This window comes from Delphinapterus leucas, chromosome 9 (genome assembly GCF_059928025.1).
Source record: "Delphinapterus leucas isolate spDelLeu-1000000601 "Yukka" chromosome 9, BTC_Dleu_Yukka2, whole genome shotgun sequence".
In the NCBI taxonomy this organism is placed as follows: domain Eukaryota; kingdom Metazoa; phylum Chordata; class Mammalia; order Artiodactyla; family Monodontidae; genus Delphinapterus; species Delphinapterus leucas.
The window spans coordinates 43,261,222-43,278,779 of NC_143137.1; positions in this window are offsets into that span (position 1 = coordinate 43,261,222).

The following is a 17,558-nucleotide window of genomic DNA, read 5'->3' on the forward strand; positions in this document are numbered from 1 at the left end:
ATTTGCCCCCAGACTCACTTTTCTGGGCCCAGCGTTCCAGCCCTCAGGAATGTGCCTCTTCTCTGGTGTTGCTTTGAGCCATCAATTTAACATTTGACTACAAATAGCAGTACCTTAGAGGAAGGAGAACAGAAACTAAAAACTTCCAGATTTGGAACACTAAGTTCTGGGTTGAAACCAGCAGTTGATGAGAAAAACAGACCCCAGGGGACATCTGGCAATGTCTGGAGAAGTTTTTGGTTGTCACAGTTGGAGGTGGGGTGCTACTGGCATCTAGTGGGTAGAGGTCAGGGATGTTGCTAAACTTCCTATAATGTACAGGACAGCCCTCCCACGACAAAGAATTATCCAGCCCAAATTGTCAAAAGTTCTATCCAGTGTGGTCTGAGCCAGCTGCTCTATTGGAAAAGGTGTCATATATTAATTCATACTAAAATAAAAAGACATTGTATTAATGTGTCATTTTTCCTCGGGGGTAGGTGAACTGTACAGTTGTAGGTAGTTTTGCTTGCCTAGCCAAAATTCATCCCCTGTTTCCTTTTTCCTCACAAACCCTCTTTTTAGTTCAGGAAACTACCCATTCCCAGCCACAAAGAGCAATTAATGTATGGCATTCCAGGTTTAAGGGTGAGCATGTAAGCAAGATCGGCCCAATCAAACTAAAGGAATGAGGGGTTGGTGCTAATAAATGCTTAACAATGGGCTGTCCAGGGAAAAATACAGTCTACATACATATAGCTATCTATACATATCTGTCTGTATAGATAGGAATACATTTATTATAAATTTTTACTGATCTAATGGATATTTAGAACCCCAAATACAAATACAATAAAACATGAAATGTTCTTTATTGTAAATTCCACACTACAAATTGATTTTTGCAGAATACTCTTACTGGCTTTTGCCATTCTTGCATCTATAACCAACCTATGGTTGCAGTTGACAGATGAGTGTAATACTGGCATGAATGCTGGCTGCTTTTGCTTATGTTAACAAGTAAAACGATGAAGGCATATGATCAGAACTTCACTCACCTGTCAATGATGTGAGTGACTTTGCTGAATCAGATAAAACTGGAAAAATATCTCCTCAAGTTTTTGCACTATTCACGATGTAACAGTATTAGAATGACACTTTTTAAAATTTAGTCTGCATTATTTACATTTCTCCATCACTTTCTTAAGTCTAGACAGTCAAAAAACAATAAATCATGACTTGATTTATCACATTTGCCCATTTCTGTGCTGTAAACACTCCCATCATGGCTGATTTCAAGACATCAGTATGGAGTTGGAGAGGGCAGTGCCATAGCTCCCCTTATAGCGTATCCCCACCATACAGATCCAATGGAGGTAAATCATGTCAGGGGCATGGATGATAGTAAAACTAGTAAAATAATAGGGAGTGATGAATTTTGAATACTTATTATCTTTGTTTTCAATGTAGTTTATTTATTTATTTATTTATTTTTGTGGTACACAGGCCTCTCATTGTTGTGGCCTCTCCTGTTGAGGAGCACAGGCTCCGGACGCGCAGGCTCAGCGGCCATGGCTCACGGGACCAGCCGCTCCGCGGCATGTGGGATCTTCCCGGACTGGGGCACGAACCCGTGTCCCCTTCATCGGCAGGCGGACTCTCAACCACTGCGCTACCAGGGAAGCCCCAATGTAGTTTATTTTAAGTTATATAATTTAATTTTTAATAACACCTACGTTTAACAACAAGCTTGCAAAATTCTTGAAAATTTGACAATCAATCTCAGGTGCCAGGACAAGCCAACTCCAGTGCACCAATGATTGGGGGAGAGAGAGGTTTTTGCTTTCTCTCCTGCAGGGTGTAAGTAAGCATGTCAGTCCGATTTCCACTGATGGCCGTTATAACCAGGAGAAGAACATCCAGCCTTTGGCTGAGGCCAGTGGTAAAATAGGCAAAATGGAGAGACAGAAAAAGGCTGAGTCCTCAATGCCATCACTCAGTTAGTGATCAAACCCGTGCCCGGAACCCACCCCAGTACTGATCTGCTCATGGAAAATACTCTTGCCCTTATTGTTCAGGCCAGCTTGTATTGTGGTTTTATAATGTTTATAGCCAAGAGCATTCCAAGTCAATATTGTTCTTTGTTTTTGTATTTTTAGGAAACAATGGCTTAATGAAAGAAATCATCTCTGATCATAGAAGTTAGGCCTTTGAAATTGGGGGAGAGTATTCGAGAACCTTTCAGGAGGCAGGGAGGGAGACGGTTTATTTCATCCATATTCTTTATTCTTTTTCCTGCCAATCTGCCTATGCCAGACTTCCCTTCAAAAGTCAGTTCATTCAGCTCCTTATCTTTGAAGGCTTCTCTGAATCTTTCCTCTTCCATTCCCCAAAACAAAGTGGATTCTCTCCTTCAGTGACCTTGGTATAGATAAATTGCATATCATGTGGCATTCTTTTATGTTTGTCAGACTCCCAGCTTCCCAGAGGCCAGGTTGCTATACTGTTTTTTTCTGTATCCCTGGCGCTCAGCACATAGAAAGTACTCAATAAAGTTGTCAAGGACTGAACTGTGTCCCCTCAAAGTCCCTATGTTGCAGCCCTAGTTTCCTGTGTGACTGTATTTGGAGATAAGGCCTTTGAAGAGGTAATTAAGGTTAAATGAGGTCATAAGGGTGGGGCCATAATCCAATAGGCCTGGTGGTCTTAATAGGAAGAGGAAGAGACACCAGGGATTCATGCACAGAGAAAAAGCCACGGTGAGGACACAGTGAGAAGGTGGCTGTCTACATGCCAAGGGGAGAGACTTCAGGAGAAATCAAGGTTGCTGACACCTTGATCTTGGACTACCAGCCTCCAGAACTGTAAGAAAGTACATTTTTGTTGCTTAAGGCTTCCAGTCTGTGGTTTTTTGTTATGGCAGCCTGAGCAAACTAATACAAAAAGAGTACTAACTGAAGTATGAGTGTCCTTTAAGAAGGGAGGGTGGGAGGGAGGCTCAAGAGGGAGGGGATATGGGGACATGTGTATGCATATGGCTGATTTCACTCTGTTGTACAACAGAAACTAACACAGTATTGTGAAGCAATTATACTTCAATAAATATCTATTAAAAAAAAAAAGATCGTTCACACGTATCCATGAATCTCATCTGGTCTTAAGCACTTATTTGCTTTCACTACCCCAAGAATATGATTTCGCCAAAACTCTGAAAAAGTAATTTAATTTTATTTTGGTTAAGAAAAAGAAGAAAACAGAAAAACGGCATATCTCTCTGCCATGGAAAATAGAGATATTTTTTCCATTAAGTCCTTCCATATCCCTAATTTCTGATTTGTTCTCTTTTAGGTTTGTTCTAAACAGAGAATGATGAACCCAGTGGAGACCTGGGAACTATACACAGAAGGGAAATATGACCAAAGAAAGCAGTCACTTTCATCTCCATGAAAGCAAAGCTGTTTTTGTTGATACATATGGAAAAAATCAGGCCCAATTATAGATTGTGATTTGGCACCAAGGTTGCAGTCTCACCACAGGCCTTTTCTTTCTTTCCACAGATATACCATTACAGTCCACTGAGCCCCAAGCCCTCCATCACCGGCAAGCCATTCCTCGGAGAGATGGACCTCGCCAGAGGTGTCTACATCACTGTCAGGATGGGTTTCAGTGAAAAAGTGTTTCCTGTCTGTTGACTCTAAGGAAGAAGATCCCAACTTGGTCAGGGCAACACCCAGTTAGGCTCCCAGTGGAGACAGTCACACGCTGCTTCACACATATGGGTGTGGGCACCCCGTCTTAGCTCTCGCTCTAGCTTCAGCCCCGCCCCCCCTCCAAAGCCAGTCTTCCTGGTATTTCACATGGGTTTTAGGTTGATAATGATCAATCCTCTTTTCTAATCTCCTGGTCTAAATCAGGGATGTTCAGAATGTTTAAAGTGGAGAATATCAGGGTGCTTGAAGACCTGATTCTGGACCTGCTCTCTGCTAACTTACTGAATGACCTTGGGCAAGTTCCCACCCCACTAAGAACCTCAGTCTTGTCATCTGTGAAACAAAGGGGTTGGACTAAATGATCTTCAAAGTCCTTCCCAGATGAAACCATTCCTGTGCTGCCACCTTAGTAGCAACCAGCCACACTGGCTGTTTAGATTTAAATTAATTAAATGAAATTTAAGATGTAGTTCCTCAATCTCACTAGTCACATTTCAAGGGCTTTTATAGCCATATGAGGCCAGTGGCTACCATATTGAACAGCAAAGAAGAAGAGTATCTCCATTATTGCAGAAAGACTATTGGAGAGCCCAGGTCTAATGCTCTTACTTTATCATAACTGGAGATAATTTCACTACAAAATCTGACAGTTCAACAGCACTTCTGTGTCTATCGTGTATTTCAACACACCATTACCTTCAGCCACCCAAAATGGGTAAGAGAGGTATTATTATGTCTACTTTATGAGACGAGGACACTACTCAAAGATTAAATGACTTGCTATAGGGCCATGCTGCTAAAGACCAAATGTTATTTTCCAAATTCGAAGCTCTCTCTACATGCGGCACTAAGTCACAGGGAGAAGACATGCTTGGCCTCGCCAAGGCCACTCCAACCCATGGTAGCACAAGAACTAAGACCTACTTATTAAAAGCTGACCTAGAGACCCTGTGCCTTAGTTTAGATTTTAGCTCAGCACGGCCTCGCTGTGTGACCACGCACAAGTTAGTTAATGTCTCTGGGCTCCTTTCCCCTCATCTGTCAGATGGGGTGACAACAGCATCCACTGCTTATGAGAATTACACCAGCAGATGCAAATCAAGTGCTGAGCTCACAAACTCAGTCACATAACAATTGCTCTCTGAAAGTTAACTACTAGTGAGAATTGACATTCTCACTACCTCTATCCTTCCCCCAGGCCTTTGCATTTCCTCCACCACAGCAGCCCCACTGCCAGCCCTTGCAGACTTACTGCCAGCTTGTCTAAGGAAGATGCGACTCTTTCCACCTGGATGACAACTCAAGTTTTTGAAACCTACTGAGTAATCTGTCCGCATAACCTCCTGCGGCTGTGAGCTTTCCAGATTAATTACAAGCTCTTCAGGAAGAGCTCTCTCCTTGGAGGGATTGGGTTAACTGCCTGGGCAGTGTGCCACAAGCAAATAGCTCTCCCCCCTATAATTTTTCCAAACCTTTCTGGTGCTGGGAGCCCACAGTGTGCCTGCCCCCGAGGAAGGCCTGGCCCACGGTAGGTGCCACCAGTGCACGTGGGTGAGGCGTGGGCTGGTGGGGCCCTTTGGAGCCTCCTGCAGGATGATTTTCTCCCCTGCAGCAGGGTCCATCAGCCTGACAGCAAAGCTGGCTCTGCCCAGACTTTTGTCTCCTGGAAAAGGCACTGCAGACATATGTGTCCCCCATGATGGCTTTTCCTTCCCTGTCCCCCCATGGTGGAGTGCCTCAAAGAACAATATTTACACTGACGGAGCTGCAGAGCCTGGGGGACAGGCTACCAAGCCAGGTTCAACAAGAGAGTTGGCGGGGGGTGGAGGGTGTCCCCGAGTGGGAGCGAGCTGGGCACTGGCCCTGCTGCACGGGTGTTTCCCCATCCTGCCCACCCTCTCCTGGGACCAGCCCAGAACTGAGGGGGCAAGGAAGGATCTTCTGGCCATGCTTCATTTATCCAGAAGCCGGGAATGGAACTGTGGTCAGACCCCAGCTGTCTCTTGGGGCAGGAATATGAAGTGCTTTTTCTCCTGGCTGCAGCTATGGAGCATCACAGCACAGAAGGCGTGGCATGAACCATTAACAGGGCCCAGTTGTGGAATCGGTCTGCTGGCCTCCATGTAGCACCAGAGCCACATACACCTCATGGAGAAGGGGCATTAGTCACTCACACATCCATTTGCTCGTTCATTCATTGAATGCTCCTGAGCATTCAGTCCTGGGATGATTCTGAGATAAGTAAAAGCCAGTTCTTCTTCCAAGAACCTCAGAGACCAATGCAGGGGTGGAGAAGATAAAAGAAAAATTAGGTGTCAGTATAGCAAATGCTAAAGCTGAGACACAAGCAAAGGGCAAAGGAGTGCACAGAGGCCCAAGGGCGTCTCCAGGAGAAGATGGCATGTAAGTTGGTTCTCAGTGGCTAGAGGAGAATTTAGAGGTGCTGGAGTGGGGAATGGGGACTTAGGGGAGAGATCTTGTGCATCCTTGTTGACTACTGTACAGACTTACCCTGAGAGATGTGGAAAGCCTTTGGTGGGTAACATGATCTGAACATACATTTTCCTGGGATCTCTCTGACTGTTCTGTCGATAACAGATCGTTAAGGGTGGCGGATGGATGGAAGCAAGGAGTCCAGTTTGGGGGGCTCTTACCACTTTCAGGTGAAAGATGATGGAGCCTGTTAACCCAAGCTCCAAGCAGTGCCTGGTGTATGTGAGACATACGACCACCGTTGAAGGCAGGACACAGTCATTGTAACATCCACTCATGATAGTTTCTAACCACCTGGCCAAAGCTAACCTTCTCTCTCCTCAGCAGCTGCCAGGGTTCTGAAGACTGCTCTCCGGTAACAGTTATTGTCCCTATCTCCTTATTCCTTGCTCTAATTTTCCTCCTAGTCTTCAAATAACCACCAAGCTCACCAAGTTTCCTTTCATAGTATCCTTCCTGGATCTAAGTGCTTTGCAGAGTGCCTGCTCTATCTCTGGGGTGGTAGGAATGCCCCTCCTGTGGAATCAAGGGGACCCTGTTTTTGACAATAATACTGGCTCAAGCCAAACCTGAGCGCAAGAAACCCTAAAAATTCTCACAGACCCAAGCATTGCTCTGAAGATTCAGTCCAAGTGATACGGGATGACAGATATCTAAAAGCCATGTGAGCACAATAGATGCTATTCTTCCCAGAGTTCTTAGGAGAGACCCTGGCTGTCTTACAGAAGACCCCCTTTTGTTTCATTTCTCTCCCTTCCATAGTGAGCAAAGTCCTTCAAAGGAAGCTTTTAGAGGAAAATGTCTCCACAGGCTGATCCCTTTCTTTGAAAACATAATCACACTCAAGAATGACAACAATGTAAATCGCCAGAATCATCAGGCAGAATCTCGATGAATTAACATTGCTTACATCAGGGTAAGATTAGGTCAGTTGCCTTGAAGGGAGCCGGAGTGCTGCTGCAGTTCGCAGACTTCCAGCCTTTCAAAAGCAAATACTGTCAGAGCTCTGTGGTCGCCCCAGCAGCGCTGATAGTCAACCCCTGATAAGACCATCCTTGTCTGGGACGGAACAAATTACTCTGCTGCTTGGTCTCTGAGACCCCTTCATTACGCATCCCGCAAAGACAAATTACCCTGGACACGTTGATAGGATTGATCCTCCAAAAAGTCTAGGTTTGTCCCACAAGCAAGGGCTTACCTCTGCCCATAAAATGGGCGGAGGCAAAAGGGATGCCCGAAAAGTCCAAGCTGTTGCCTCATGAGAAAAATTGCATTCAAATCACCAAGCAAACCCAGGAAGGTCTGAATGCCCAAGGGTGGGGCGCACAGGGTGGGCGGGTGGGAGACTACGGGAATCCTAAAAGCAAAATAGAGCCATTATATCTCAGGCCTAGGGGCAGCCTGAGAGATTCTGGTGCCTGAAACAAATAACAGGAAAAATATGTCAGATGTGTGGTCGCGGTATAAATCATGAACAAAAACACATTTCTAAGACTCCAGAGGGGCAGAAGGAGTAGTCCCTCGAGTACAGACCTTGGTAACTACTGAATACAATTTTGGCTGCCGAAAGGCAGGCAGTGTAACCAAGTTTATTTTAGGATGTCAAGAGTGACTTGCCCTGGGAAGCTATGGTGTGTTCCTTTTTTTTTTTCTTTTCCACTTAAAATAAAGTAAAATTTATCTTAGAGAAATTGGGAGTTGATTTTGTCTGGGAGTAGAACTTACTTCAGACCTCAGCTGAGTATGAGAATAAGGAGGGAACTGGCCTGGAGGACTAAACGTTGGTGTGAGTTCCTCAGTGGTGTCTGAACCTCACATCCCATTTCCTGTTCCACCCTCACCGTTCACAGGTGAGTCTTGGGATTTATCTGATTTGTACTTCATGATGTGGGCCCTCATTTGTGCAATCTCTCCTAATGGGCTGAAGGAACACCCTGTGGGTGAAGGCGCAGTCCCTAACGACATTCAGGTTCTGAGGTCAGACTGCCTGGGTTCAAATCCCATCCCCACCACTTATTTGTTGGATAATCTCAGATAAGGTGACGATTAAATTAGATCATCCATGTAAGCCACTTAGCTATCGTGAAATATTTGCAGAATTGAATGAAGAACAGACTAGAGATGAGAAGGCAAGGGAGAAGCAAGGGTCTGTATAATGCATGGAGAGTAAGCATTAAACACCTAGTCCCTGATGATCAAGAGCTGACCTAATAAAAACAGCAGAGACAGTCCTAGGGCAACCCATTTTCATTTGGGGAAAAATATTTTATATTTTTAAAATTAACAAGAGAAAATGATTTAAGGTGGGAAGTGATCCAGAGGGCCAGTTATCATATCTGCCAAGATAGAGGCAGATGATCCAAAGTGGCCTGGGGAGAATACAGAAAGATCTAGAAAAGGCTTATGTGCAGCCTCTGATGTGGCCATTCTCCACTATATGGCAAGGAATCTTGGTCCATCGTGAGGACTTTAAAAAAAAGAGGATACAGGAGCCGGACTTCTCAGGAAATGAGAGGCCCAGAGTGGAAAGGAAAGAACCAGTGATTCACTTTTACGATGTTACATGATTCTCAAATATTGTTTCATCAAAAGAGCCCAAAGAAATATCCCATTTGACATGGCAGGAGACTGAGGCTCAGGGAGGGGCCCAAAGTCACTCAACCAGTTAAGTGGAAAATCTGTAATTACACCAAAGTTTGTCCAACTTCCAAACCAGTGCATCCAAGCATCAGGGGTCACCAGCCACACACATTTGGAGAAGGAGATCAATTAATCTACTAGGCCCATTAACAAGCCAGTCTTTCATTAATGACAGATGGCAGCGATGGTGAAAGGATCTTTATTCCTTCCTTTACCGGATGCTCCCTACTCTCACAACGCAGTTATCCTCGGGCATGTTTCTGCAAGGCAATGTAAGGTTTCAGTGTCCCATAATGTCAGGCTGCCAAGCAAGAAAGGAAAGCCAGTTTTAACAGTGCATCTCATTTTTCACCTAATTAGTACCAACACACTTAGGGATGTTAAGGGTGAAGTCTGACTTGTCAGCTGCTGGCAAATACAGACCCATCAGTGTAAATCTCATCCCGGATGGGGGCCGGGGGTATTTCCCTAGTTGAAGGTTGTTGTTCTTGGCTGGGTGATTGACAAAACACGGGTCCCTTTTCTTCCTTGTCTATGGTTCTGGGAGAGCCTGGTGCTGCCTGGAGCAAGGCTGACCTCCCTTCTAGCGTAGGAGTTTCTTGTGATTCTTTACACCTAGGAAGCCCGGCTCTGAGGGAGTGAAACGACAGGGCCACCCTTTCTTTTGCCCAGGAATAGAAGCTGCATTATGTCAACTGTCCCTGACTATGGATTCTCCCTCCTCTCTATTTACAAAAGGGAAACAGATGAATTCAATCAAATATAAGCCCCCCGAATTATGGCTTCCTTTATACCTTGTGGTAAAGGAGTTTATACATAATTGGCACATGATTTTCTCCAGTGGTTTCAAGTTGTTCCCAGTTGTAAAAAGGAACCTTTCAGTTTGGGAATGAGATGGTTTTGTTTCAAACCAATCCATCATGCCTTCCAAAGGCAAAGAGGGTGGGTCGGCTGAGTGAAACCAGGAAGGCAGCAGGCAGGTCATGGCCTCAGCTGCTTTAATTGGGTAAATGGAGGCAGGCAGTGAGTCAGGGAGAAGAGAGGCACAAACCTCCTTTGAGCAGTTGCGATGGTTCTCATGCCCCATGAGACCCTCCGTTACAGTTTGGGTGGAAGCCACCGGCTCCCAGGCATTTAGCACTGCAGTCTCTGTTATTAGACTATGAGGTATAAAGGTAAGTCCTCCCCTTGTTCAGGTCAAGGTCAACCAACACCGGAAGCCTTCACCTTCTACAGACTCTGAAGATCAAAAACACCCTCTGCCTGCAAAAGCCAATTCACATAATTGGCTGGCACCAAAGAGCAACAGAGTCACCGTTCAGTTCAGTTATGTTTATGCAAACCTTTAATGAAAGTCAACATAGAAAACAAGGAAAGACCACTTTACACTTGGCTTTAAAAAGCCGGGTTTGGAGCCTGAGAGATTTTCCTAAATTACTATTAACAAAGTCAACAGGTTAATATGCTTTCAAGGCTTCATCCAAATGGGGCACCCAGATAATGATCCTATTACATTAAGGTAAACAAAAGTGCAATTGTGTTCACCCCAGGATTAGGAAGCACCTTAAAAGTTCTTTCACATTTCTTTTCCACAGTTTAGCAGGCCCAAAAGGGAAATGTCCAACGTCATTAGAGAGGATTGCTTACATGTTGTGGAAACAACAGGTCGCTCCGGGTTCTCAAAGCATTAAAGATTCATTTAGGAATTTTACCGAGATGACAGGCCTCAGTGGGTTAGTCTGCAAGCTCCTCTAGGAGATGGTGGATGCAAATTCCAGATGATAGAACCATCACGTGTGAAAGATAACATCTCCCACAGCCTGTTACTGATTCCTTTTGAGAACCAAGAGGCTTTAGTTATCAAGAAAGTCTAGATTGATTGTGAACCAATAGTCTTCCAAGCTCAGAGAACCCAAATATGACTCTGTGGGCTGCTTCACTGAGTTTGGCTCTTTGATCCCCCTCCCAGAGGAGAAGGAGCTGAGAGCTCTGGTCCACAGACAGTGGCCTGGCAGGAGCCTGGGGCCAAGGGTGCACTGTGTGGCAGAAGCCAAAGGTCCCAGGAGAACTCTGAGAATATCACCACAATCAAAGCCTAGACCATCAACCCAACTGGGACCCAGTGGAAAGGAACCACCGGAGGCAGAGCAATGGTTTGGAGACTGTGAGACAGGCTCTGAGAAGGAGTCCTGTGGCCACTATTGATAGGACCTGTGTTACAAAGCCTCTAAGAGGGCCCTCCACTATCCCTGCCTCCTGGTATTACAGGCTTGTGCAATCCCAGCCCCATGATTGTGGACTGGACCTAGTGACTAGCTTCTAAAAAATAGAATATGGCAAAAGTGATGGGATGCTATTTCCCAGATGAGGTTACTGTCAAAAAAGAAATCATATCCGGATGGAAATTAGAGAAGTGAAGGCAAAATTTATTCAGGAACTACTGCAATTAGGGAAGAGAGACCTCATTTATAGAACTGGGCTTGATTCTGAATGTGAGAAGGACAAGTGGGGCTGTATGGCCAAGGAGCGGAGGGGGTCAGTGGATAAAAAATGACTAAGGGAACATGAGGTTAAGGGAGATCTGGCTAACCAGACCCAACAGAATTTTTGCTGAAGGTAGTTCAGGGTGATAAGATACAGAGGGTTGGGGATGAGGAATTTGGTCAGATATCGAGAGTGGTCATATACCAAGAGCAGGGGATTCTGACTAAAGGGACTCAGCAGGATTCTTGCTAAAACTGGAATAAGTGGGCCAAGGACAGAGACCGAGTTTGAGGCCTGAAGGGCTTACAGGAGCCTGACTAGAGTTAGGTCAAGGCAAGAGGCTTGGTCATTACAAAGGGAGGTGGCTTCTGTCCTGCATCCCCTTCATGCCATGTCATGAGCTGCCCTCTAGAGAGGCCCACAAGGCAAAGAACTGAAAAAGGCCTTTAGCAGACAGGAAGCCAAGACCTGAGGCTCTCTGTCCAATGGGCTTCGAGGAACTGAATTCTGCCAACAATTACATGCGTGAGCTCGGGAGTGGGTCCTCACCTGCCTTCGGATGAGAACACGGTCCCAGCTGACACCATGACTGCAAACTTGTAAAAGATCTTGATGCAGCGACACCCAGCTAAGCTACACCTGCCTTGCAGAAACTGTGAGGTAAGAAGTGTGTGTTATTTTAAGCTGCTGGATTTGAGGGATACTTTATTACACAGTAAAAGAAAACTAATAGAGGGCGTCTGAGGGCCCAGATGGTTTAGGGAGTCACTGAAGTTACTCATGGGCCCTAGGACTTGATCCTTAGGGCCTCTGGGGCATCTTGGGGGTTGCCTCAGTGGCCAGGCGCTTCCTTCCTTTGACATGGAACGAATAAGAGTTCTGCGGGGATTCACCATCATCAGGTGACACAGCAAACCACCACAGCCACAACGGCTGTGGACATCAGTGTAAGGCAAGGGAACCGAAAGGAAAAACCGCCAGGGTATTCTCTCCAGATAAGTTTTATGATGGAACAGAACAGAATCCATTTCCAGGATAAAAACAACCAAACGGAAGAAAGCCTTAGGGTTTACAAAGTGTTTTACATCTGTGATGGCATCTAACCCTCACAAACACCCTCCACATGTCTTCTTGGATTTTGAGGGACTATTGGAAGGACTGGTAGAGAAGCACACTCTCCCCCATTCCCAAGTCAGAAGGACAGTCCCTCTCTACTTGAGAAGGAGACTAATCTCGTTGACCAAACACAGAGCTTCAGGTGAGGAAGGCAGGGGCCGCCTGCATAACTAGCCAGATGGGTTGCATCAATGGGTTGATCTCTGCCAACATAGAGAGAGAAGCGCTGCAGGTAGATCACCTTCACGCCTGCGCCCCAGAGCAGAGGCTGTCTCCAATTCTGCAGATGAGGACGTTAAAATTCGCAGAGGTAGTCCCAGGTAGCATAGCCAGGACATGGCACATATAGAAACTGGGACCAGGCCTACCTCATACCCTGTGGCTTTTCTGTATTCCAAGTTGAGCTGTAGACTATTTAGCAGGCAAATCCAGGTTAAGACCTTTTCTCAGGTTGCACTAGCAATTTTCTCCAAGCCTCGGCAGGAAACAAATGAACCAGGAGAATATGAGAGTATTAGCAATGGGGCTTCCGCATTTGGAATTATCTCACACCCTTTGATGTAAAAGATCAAAATGAATGGGCATGCCTCTCATTCCCAGTCCATGCTCTAGCTGAAGTATTGTCCTCTCTCTTCTCTATTCCTTAATTCCAATCAACCCCCAATCATGATTTGCCCGCCTAAATATGGAGCAAATCTCTTTCTTCCCCCCATCACTGTTGACACTGATGTAGGGCAGGGGATACCCCTTCTCACTACTACATAACCAGTCTCCTCATTGCTGGCTTTGTGCCTTGTCCACAGAGGGAACTTAAAACCCAGATCTGATCCCACCACTTGCTCCTTTCAAACCTCACAATGTCTCCCCATAGATTCCAGGGTGGCTCTCATTTCTTAAACAGCAGACAAGGTCTTCCGTGGATGGCCTGACCACGATCCACCTCAGCAGCTTCAGCTGTTACCCGCCCATCACCTGTGCCCCAGTTTATGTTCCAGCTACTGCTGGAACTGCTTCTGTCACTTACACAGACCATGCTGCCTCACACTCTAGACCTTTGCTAGCACCATTCCCTCCATGTGAACTGCCTTTTCCTTGTATACACATGACTAAATCATACTTCATCTTTAAGACCCAGGCATCCCATCCTACTCCTTCCCCGGCCCCTCCTTCCCTTCTCCAATATAGTCCCTCGTTCCTTTGTGCTCCCCTTATACTCTGGGCATCTCCCTGCCATCACTCGATATCACATTATAGCATCATTATGCGTGTGTGTACATGCCTCCTATGCCAGCCTGGGATGGTAGATGAGAGTGAAGCACACAGAGTACAGAAGGCTGAGAGTGAGGCCTGTTATCCACACCCTGGAGGCCAGATAGAGCACACACACTCAAGGTGAAAAGCAAGGCAAATGGAAAAATGACAGGCAAAGGAGCAGCTTCACAGAGTCACCTGCTACGAATACAGATTCAGGCTTGCTTGCTAGCTCTCTTCTCAGTGTATGGTTGTATGGTCATACAACCATACCTAGGTGGCCAGAAAAAAAAAATCCTCTTTCTGGATGCAAATCAAGCACATCTGCTGAGGAAGTTTCAGGCAGGTGTGGGAGAACATCAGGCCAGCAGCAGCAGAGATACGGGTGTTCCTCAGAACATTAACGCCACCAAATGCTCCCTCAAAAAGCACTTGAGGGGCAGATGGCACTGTGAGGTTCTTAATATTATGATCCCTTTTTGGGAAAACAAAAAGGCATTTGTAAGTCACAAATCCTGCATGGTGGTATACGATAAAGCTCTGAGAAGTCCTGCAGTTTTAAGAAGTCCATCAATGTCTTTCATCTAACCTTTCCAAAACGCATGTGCTCATGGCCCATCCCTCGACGTGTCTCTTTCCACACATTATCCGTGGTATCCCCATTCTAAATACACCTTAGGAAAGGCTAGTTTAATGGAATCGTGTTTAAGCTACAGAATCAAGCAGACCCCGGGTTGACTATGTGCTCCACCATGTTCTAGCAACGTGGGCAACTCATTTGAATTCTCTGAACCTGAGTTTCCTTACCTTTGCAAAGATAGACAATAATATTAACCTTGTGGGTTATTGTGAGAATTAAGAGATACCTTAAGTAAAGCGCTTGGCAAAGTACTTAACGGTTGTTAATTCACTTTCTTTCCCCAGAGTTGCCTTCTTTGTACCCTAGAGCCCTGTCTATATGGCCTTAAAATCTCTGGCAACAAAATAAATGCCAGCTGCGCGGTTACCTGCTTTCTGAAACACCACAGCAGCACACACCAAGCTTTACTGAATTTATTTTTTAACTAACTCAACCTAAAGCAATACCCCCTGTAGGCACACCAGCAGACGCTCCTGTTTGAACTGACTAATCACTATTTTCAAATAATGACCCCTTTTGTGCCATGGATATCAGAAGACCATGACACAGACAATAAAGCAGAATGTTCTGGCGCCCGGGAGACGCTTAGTTATAAATTAGCCCCCCAACTAGAGGACTGGGGCCACCAGGGTACCATTCAGAACGCAGAGCAGACACAACCTTCGTTTTGTTTCTCTTCCTTTGAATAAAAACGTGTCTGATGCTTCACCTACAATGAAAATATTCTATAAGTTGTAAAAAACAAAAGTAATAACACACTTCATAGGCATGCATAACCATGAGATAATTGTGCTTCTCAGTTCGTTGCGGTCACCCCCCGCCTCCTAACCCGGGTGCTATAATGTATGCCTTGTTGTGTGGAAGTTCCCCAAAATATTATTTGTAGGAGGTTTATAATAACAAAGCATTACCATAATAAATACTGGTCACAAGAGTCTTCTATCGAAGGGAAGCCTGCTAACCTTGCTCACATTTCCCTACCCTTGATTCAAGATTAAATTTCACTTTTTTAATCAAAGATTCTAAATCCTAAGAACTCTAAACCTTGAAATTGATACCCTTCTTTGAAAGAAAAATTAGATCAGAACTGTCAGAAGGAGCAAGCAAAATGGCATGAAGCAAATCAGATGACGTGTGTGTAAGAGGTTTTCTTTAGTTCAGCTGTCAGGAAAACATTGAAGCGTCTTATCTCCCCAAAAGCCCCAAAGCCAGTGTCCCAGGCCGGGCAAGACAAAATTGTTTTAAGAAAAAATAAAGGCACAAAAGACTTCTAAAGAAATTCACATTTAAAGTGTTACTTAAGCCCATGTTTTGGACTAGTAAGAAACAGGGAATCCAGGATGGTGGTAGACAAATTAAAGAAATTATTTATACTAAAGATCAAATGCTGTTTAAAAAAATACTCTAAAGAGACCAGGACTGTTTAATTATTCTGCCATATTACCCTATCAAATATTGCTCTAAGTAAGTGGATGAGGTTTTAGACCTTAGAAATTTAATTATAATATGCAATTTTGTTGGAGGAGCATTTGTTACAGTGTGATTTGACCTTCAGCTTTGATTGAAAAGAGACTCCTTTTCAAAAATCCCTTTATAATGAAGTATTGGTAACTGCTCTCGAAGGGTCATTGTCTGGATGTCTCTTAGATCATTTAAAATGGATAGTGCAGCAGAGTTAAATCCGTAGTTAAGCAATCTGGTAGATACCGATTATTAAGTCTGCTGTGTTCTGGAAGTTAACTGGAGCCCCATTTGCCTTAACGCTTGCAAAAAATATTCAGAAAGGGTTTGCACGCACACTCATCTTTGCAAGGACTATATCATGACCGTGATAGAATGAATGGCCTCGAATCTTCACCCTCTCTTGCCCTGGCCATGTTATGGGCAAAGTGCACTTCCTTACCTGCATCAGGAAAGGTTCAATCAGAGAAGCAGAATCATGAGGCAAATACTGGATTTATTTTAGGATTAGACTCTACGTGATCTTGGGACTGGGTGAAGCAGTCCATATGAGGGTGATGTGCTTGCAACAGGTGCTAGGCCTGAGGTCAGCAGGGCCAGCACGTGAGAAGGAAAGCTATGAGCAGAGTAGGGAAGACCAATGGCCAATCGGAGCCTACAAGGATGAGCTAGTGTTCACATGGGTGTGTCACTGCCTTCAAGACACCAGTGTTCATGCAGAACTGCAGAAGAGCTGGTGCATTTCTCCCTCCATGGAGCTGCCCACAAACCCGGCCCATGATTCAGAGAGGCTGAAGGTGGTGAGGAGGGAACTAAAGGAGCGTGGGCTGCCTGCTGCTCCACACTCACAAGGTGAGCCAGCGGGTCCACAACAGTGATCTGCAGCTCTCATAGACACCACCGTGGCTTCAATGCCACCTTCCAAGTCTTCTGCAAATTTCTCTTGTGGTCAACCCTCCTCTAGAACCATGCAGGGAAGGGCATTCTCAGAAACATAGCTCCAGCTTAGCTAAGCCACCACACTGCCCCCTGACTTTGAGTTCAGCCATATAACTTGGCCAGTGCATGTGCCCAAAAGCGACAGCGAACCAGTTCGACGTCCAGAATTTGAGACCTTAAGTTGTATCTGACCGCTTGTACCATCTTGGGCAGAAGTGAAGAGATAGCAGAGCGAACTCAATGCAACCCCAGCAGTCACAGCCCAAAGCAAAGGTCCCAGCCAAGCCCCAATGAGATGAGCTGAACTGCAGCCAACCTGCAGATGTGTGAGCAACAGCAAATGATGGTTGAGGCTCCTGCATTTGGGGGAGTACTGATACGGACCTACCTTCACTTTGATGATTAAGGGCCCCTCTCCCTACCCATCACTCTCATGAACCTGAACTCCTGCAATGTACCAGGCCCCTGCAGCCCACAGGCACACACCCATGAGGTGATACAGTCTGAATCGCTATAACAGGAATCTAGCCCACTTGCTTGATTTCAAGACCTCCCTTTTCAAAACAGCTGGAGAGTGTGTGCATAAATTTAACATTAAATCCCAACTACGGCCACAACAGTATAAAACCTGGAGAAAAACAGTTAAAGAAATGCACGATTCCTGGGTGGAGATAAACCTAAAATCTCATTAAGGGACGTGAATAAACAGACAGAGACATGATGTTCCTATGTGGGAAGAATCAGCATTGTCAAGAGGCCAGTCCTCCAAATTTAATTATGAATGTCATGCAATTGCCTTTAAAATCCCATTGGGGTTTTTGGATGGGGGAAGCTTGGTAACATCA